Consider the following 6,112-nt stretch of genomic DNA (forward strand, 5'->3'; position numbering starts at 1 on the left):
GATCTCAAGAAAACACCTCCAAAGAACTGATGTTCCTGTTACTTATTTAATTTCACAGGTTTATGTTTGTTTCCCTTAATGTTCAATGATTTTTGGATGTGTTTCTCAATAAAAGAATACATATTATGTGTTTATATATTAGAATTTTACTACACAAGAAAGATAATTGACTTCGATTTGGAAAACCGCTCAAGAGCTGCTTCTTTAAAACATAATTTGAACATGATGAGGGTACAAGGTCATGTTTGCTAAGTGACAATTTCATGTAACTTAATAAGTACCTAATATACCACAAAATAATATTGGGCAATGGTGGCTTCAAAAAGGTGATAAAGAATTTTTTGTTGTTTTTGAAAATTTACCTATAAGGACTATTAAGTTCTTAGAGGTAGATTTTCAAAAACAACAAAAAATTGTTTATCACCTTACTGAAGCTTTATAATTTCCGTCTTCTCAGGTATCTCGGACCGCGTTTCGTAAGTCAAGGTGTTTTATATTTAGGGAGTACAGAAGGAGTGCTGGAGCCGTACGGGACGATAGTTCCTGACAGGAGCATCCAACGCAGTGCCCGCTGACACTTGTCGGTGAGCTGGACAGCCTGCTCTCGGCCTGTGGCACGCTTCCAGGCAGCCACGCTGCTGGGGGAGGGGTAGCGACAGTTACGGCCTCGATGACTAAGCATTACGGCTGCGGTGGCTGGCGGCAAGTGCGATGATGCAGTGAGTGCACGAGATCCAAGCAAATGAGTACTTCCTGAAGGAACATCCTCTCTTGTCACTGCCACAATGCTCAGCAAGGCTCATACGTCGCCAACAACTTGTGGCAAGTGCTACTTTACGCTACCCTATTAACACTGTCGTCTTCCGTAATCCTTAGCGACATTTTTGCGATCCTTTCTGTACGCAATGAGACATTTTGGCGCACGGGAAGCTCCGTAATTATTGTATCTATCGTCCATTATACAGCAGAGCCAGGGCCTTTCGTATTTCCTGCAACAGCAAAGTGCCAGAACTATAATTTAAGGAGGAGGCAGTCCGAGCCAACAAGACAACTTCGGTGTAATTCGTGTCTTGCTGGTTTCATTGACCGCCAGTGCTACACGGGCAGTATACGCTGTTGTAAATCCAGCGCGAAAGCAGCCACGCTATCTGACTGTCGCTGTCTCTGGCTCAATCTGCGCATTTCGTGTTCCTCCACAGCCAGCCTGAATAAGCAGTATAAACTATCTTTCGTCCAAATTGCTGGATGCAGATGAACTTCCCTCGGAACAAGATAATCAGTGGCGTTATTAAACAATTTCAGGTACACTGCGTGCTGAGTCCCTCGGGATCGTAGTCGAAACATATTTGGAAACGAAAGGATAAAAGAAAAAACGAAGATAGGTCTTTCTTTCTGAAAGACAAAGTTTACGCCAGTGACTGTTAAACTTTTTATTTCCACTATTGTATTTTCTGCCTTAGACTAATATGAGGTGAAGATGTTTTGGCTTTAAGCCATGTCAACTTTATACACGCTTACACATTTATATTCACTTGATAATTGCCTAAGCCCGAAACTGCAATAGTGGAAATAAAAAGTTCTACAGTCACTGGCGTAAACATGATGTCTCTTAAAAAAATTTTACGTGACTATGAATCCTAGTTATAAAAAGTGAAAGGTAGGTCTGTTATAGATGAATCGTTTGGAGAATACGCAGGCATGAACATGGAAAATAGAGCTATACACGTTTAGCCTCGGAAAGAACCACTTTTGTAACGTAGTACCACACTGCTGACTAGTAACCGTGTTTTAGGGATGAGAAAAACGATGACGGTACTTTAGTTCTGAATAACAGGTATTTTTCGGTATTTGTATGATCTCGGTTGTAAAAGGTATTTTTTATTTTTACTACCAATCGAGTAAAAACCCTAAATATCATTTGGCCGTAGCAAGGTGCTACAATTTTTCGTCTTTAAGTTAACGCTTCTTAAGAAAGGAGTAATCTTTTCTCGTAAAATTTACATTGGCTGCAAATATTGAGCTATTATAGATAACTGGAAAAGCGATCAGCGATATTTTGATAACAATGCCGTCAGAAACGAGAAATGCCGGCCGCTGTGGCCGAGCGGTTCCAGGCGCTTCAGTCCAGAACCGCGCTGCTGCTACGGTCGCAGGTTCGAATCCTGCCTCGGGCATGGATGTGTGTGATGTCCTCAGGTTAGGTAGGTTTAAGTAGTTCTACGTCTAAGGGACTGATGACCGGAGATGTTACGTCCCATAGTGTTTAGAGCCAGAAACGAGAAACAAAAAAAAGGCATAAGAATTGGTACACTTTTGCTAAGACAGTAATGGCCCTGTTCTAGTGTGTCGTGCATCAAGGAACTCGCGTACGGGCAATGTGCAACACTTGCCCCCACCTTGTCTGTGCGGCAGTTTCTCTCTGTTGTCGCCAAACATGTTTTGTGCTGCAGAATAGCAGCGACTAGCTCTGAGCACCATAGGACTTAACATCTTCGGTCATCAGTCCCCTAGAACTTAGAACTACTTAAACCTAACTAACCTAAGGACATCACATACATCCATGCTCGAGGCAGGATTCGAACCTGCGACCGTAGCAGTCCCGCGGTTCCGGACTGCAACGCCTAGAACCGCACGGCCACCGCGGCCGGCATGGCTGCAACTCTAGCATGGAAAGATTCCTACGAAGCGCCTTAGCGAAGCAGTATAGTACTTGAATTTCCTTTAAAGAACTAAAGATTTTCCTGCTATTTCCGTGAAACAGCAAAAGAGGAAGGAAATGAGGGTGTAATAAATAAAAAAATTAACAATTTATTCACAGAATACAATAAAAATAGAAAGTAACTATTCTGCCGCCTTTGTCTGCTTGTAACCCTCGAAAACGGACAAATTAACGTGAAAAACAGTTCTTCTACCTTGGTTTCCATCCTATAGCATTTTCAATTCGTGATGCTCAAATAGCGGTATAATGCCCGGTCAAACATGATTTCTGAGCACAGTTTTAAAATATTAAAACCAATAGAATACTGGTGAGTTTTTGTAGTATCAAGCGACCTATCACTTTTCGAGAAAATCAGCGAACAGTGGACATACTAAGTTTTCTTTTAATTGCTTACTTAATATTTTGAATCTACATAATTTGAAACTAAGAGAGTCAACATTTTCCAATTTTTATTTGATTTCTAAGTTTATTAATGGAAATAAAAGAAATAAAACTGAAAATAGGTTATTTCAGCAAAGGTTATTTTGAGCGGTTTTAACAGTCATATTAAACTCCCGTGAAAGAAAAGCGATATAACCGAAAATCTGTTGTTTCGGCAATAGCCTCAAAGGATAATGGGCCCTAAAAAGCTGAGCGGGATATCGCTCGAAACACATCGACTGTGGGTGAATCTTGTACATGTTCAGTGTCTGCATGTGGGTCCTGAAACCCCCAAATTCGAACGTTGAATTTGTTTACTTTCTCGTTAAGGTGGACAGTCCCTTCATCAATAAACACGGTGCATTGTGCGAAAGTGTCATCACTGTAAACAGCATTCTGAAACTCGTCAGAAAATGCCACATGTCTGCGTTTGTCGTCACGACGTAGAGACTGTAAGAGCTGTAACTTCTACGGCTTCACAACCAACCAACGTCCGAAAACATGCGAAATTGTTGCTGTAGCTCTTGATTGGCGCGAGTTGATTTTCTAGGACTACATTGGCAAACGGATTGAATTCGTGCAATACTTTCGGAAACACTCGTCGTATGTCTATAAACTGCTGATACCATCAACGAACGTTCCATCCATTCAGAGGTTCGGTTTGGTAGCTCAACCGGAAACGTATTTGCACTGTAATTACGGAAATACACTTCACAAACTCGACAACACAAAATGTTTCCTGCTGCGGGGTAGCCATTTCGTAACATTTCACTGTAACCAACCAATCAGAAGACTGCCGACATTTAGCGGGAGTGAATACAAACTAGGAAGTGTTTCGCTCCTCGAATAACTGAGTCGTGGCTCAGTGATAGATATTTTTCACAACATAATACTTTGTAATACGTATATATTTTTTGAAACATATTCTATTATGGATACAGCGTCAGTACGTTGAGTGTTTAGATGCCATAATATCGATGAATCAGACCGAAACTTAGCTTCTGATGTAAAACAGGCGATGAAAAGTTTCCGTTCGAAAGCCAGAATAACCCCTTGCCTATGATTTTGATAATATTTAACAGCGGTTAAGTGATGTAGTTCGGACTGTCCATCTCCAGTAGATTTCCATCTGCAGGTGCACGCTATGTGATAGTTGCATCCGGCATTAGCTGGCTTCTTGCTTGTTGAACAGACATAACCCACCATCTCGAAATCTGGCAGAAAACCCAAAGTGATTCTGGTCGTATCTAAAGTACACCAATGGCAAGAGGCAATCAATATCTTTACAGCGCGGTAACAGCGGTGATGTTACTGATGACAACGCCACTAAAGCAGAGTTACTAAACACAGTTTTTCGAAATTACTTCACAAAATACGAAGTAAATACTCCCAAATTCAAATAGAGAACAACTACCAACATGAGTAGATATTCGCGGCGTAGCGAAGCAGCTTGAAACTCTTAAGAAAGGCAAGGCTTCCGGTTCAGATAGTGTATATCAGTCAGGTTCCTTTCAGAGTGTGCTGATACAATAGCTCCATACTTAGAAATCATATACAACCGCTAGTTAGAAGATCGGCACCCAAAGACTGGAAATTTGCGCTAGACACATCAATACGTAAGAATGGAAATAAAAGTAATCCACTGAATTACACACCCGTGTCACTAACGTCGATTTGCAGCATAATTTTGGAATATATCCTGCACTCAAACGTTGTGAATCACCTCGAAGAAAATATTTATTGACAAGTCGCCAACACGGATTCAAACAATACTGTTCATGTCAAACAGAACTAGCTCTTTATTCTCAAGAAGTAATGAGTGCTATCAACTGGGGACGCCAAATTGATGCCACATTTTTAGATTTTCAGAAGACTTTTGACAACGTCCTCACAAGCAACTTCTCATTATGTTGTGTGCTTGTAGAGTATCGTCTCAGATGTGTGAGTTGATTTGTGATTTCCCCTCTGAAACATCGCAGTTTGCAATAATTGACGGAAAGTCGTTGAATAAAGCAGAAGTAATACCTGGCGTTGTCAAGAAAATCTCATAGGCCCTATGTTGTTCCTGATATATATAAATGATTCAAGAGCCAATCTGAGCAATCATCGTTGATTGTGTAGAGATGGTGCTGTCATTTACCGTTACCTAAAGTCATAGGATGATCGAAAAATTTGCATAGTGATGTAGGTAAGATATCTGTATGTTATAAAAAGTGACAATTGACTCTAAATCGTGAAAAGTTGAGCACTAAAAAGAAACCGTTAGATTTCAGTTACACGATAAATTACGCAGATCTAAAGACTGTAAACTCGGTTAGGTAATTGGGGATTCCAATTACGAATAATTTAAATTTGAACGATCACGTAGATACATTGTGGTGAAAGCAAACCAAAGACTGCGATGTATTGGCAGAACACTTAGAAAATATAACAGCTCTACTGAAAAGACTGATGGCGCTACGCCTGTCCGCCCTCTTCTGGAGTATTGTTGAGCGGTGTGGGATCTGCATCAGATAGGATTGACGGAGAACATCGAAAAAGTTAAGGGAAGGGCCGCTCGTTTTGTATTATCGGGAAACAAGGAGAGAGTGCCATCGATATGATACACGAATTGGGGTGGAAGTTATTAAAAGAAAGGCGTTTTGCCATTCGGCAGGACCTTCTCATGAAATTTCAATCAAAAACTTTGTCTCCAGAGTGTGAAAATATTTTGTTGGCTCTCACTTACATAGAGAGAAATGTTAATCATAACTGTATATTATTTATGGCTAAGAACACTGGAGATTGTGCCTTTATGGAAGAGATATGCGTCGAAAGTTGAAAGTCCAAGATGACAGTATTTAGAAGAGTTAACACAAAAACTGCATGTAATCGCTCGGGTAATAAACCTTAACTTCGAAAGAAGAAAAAGAGAAAAATCAGAACAAGGAACGGAAAACTTACGGTTCTTAGCCTTTTTGGAAGAAAACGTAT

The sequence above is a fragment of the Schistocerca cancellata genome, chromosome 5 (genome assembly GCF_023864275.1).
Source record: "Schistocerca cancellata isolate TAMUIC-IGC-003103 chromosome 5, iqSchCanc2.1, whole genome shotgun sequence".
NCBI classification, from domain to species: domain Eukaryota; kingdom Metazoa; phylum Arthropoda; class Insecta; order Orthoptera; family Acrididae; genus Schistocerca; species Schistocerca cancellata.